We start from the raw sequence: 670 nt of genomic DNA on the forward strand, positions 1-670 counted from the left end.
CCCAAGACAACACCATCAAGGAGGGTCGTGTCCCCTGGAAGGAACCAAAAGCCGAAGTACAGCTAATAGACCACAACTCAGAGGACTGCAGAGGAATCAGAAACCCAAAACAATTATAAGGGAAGAAGAGTAAAAGTAGGCCCCCACAACGGAAAAAAACAGGGTATAAGGATGCAGAAGTACACATGAACCAACCCACCTTGCACCAGCAAGGAAGGGGTAGAACACTTAAACAGAACAAAGCCTCCCTTCAGGGAGGAAGTGAAGCAGACACTCGTAGAAGACAAGTCACCCAGAGGGAGGAGAGTGCAGAAAAACAAAGTTGAAGGTTCTCGCAGAACGGGGAGGAAGGGCAGGTCGTGAAGGAATCTGCGGCTAGAATCGTCTCTACTAGATACACCGTTACAAAAGAAGTAACTTGTACATCTGACAGAGACTACTAGCTGCAGATCCCTAACGTAGAATAGATACCCTAGCTGTACCCAGAGGGGAGGAGGGTCTGCGAGAGAACCTCCCCAGCACGGAGAAAACACAGGGCTTCAACAGGGAATGTGTCATGAGGACAGGAAGGGCTGCCCAGCCCCCACCAAGCAGAAAGAAACAAGAACCAGGCGAAGGGAAGGCCAGGATATCCCAAGCCTACCCGAGGTACAAGGAACATTCGTCAGAA

This window comes from Lissotriton vulgaris, chromosome 7 (assembly GCF_964263255.1).
Source record: "Lissotriton vulgaris chromosome 7, aLisVul1.2, whole genome shotgun sequence".
Classification (NCBI taxonomy): Eukaryota; Metazoa; Chordata; class Amphibia; order Caudata; family Salamandridae; genus Lissotriton; species Lissotriton vulgaris.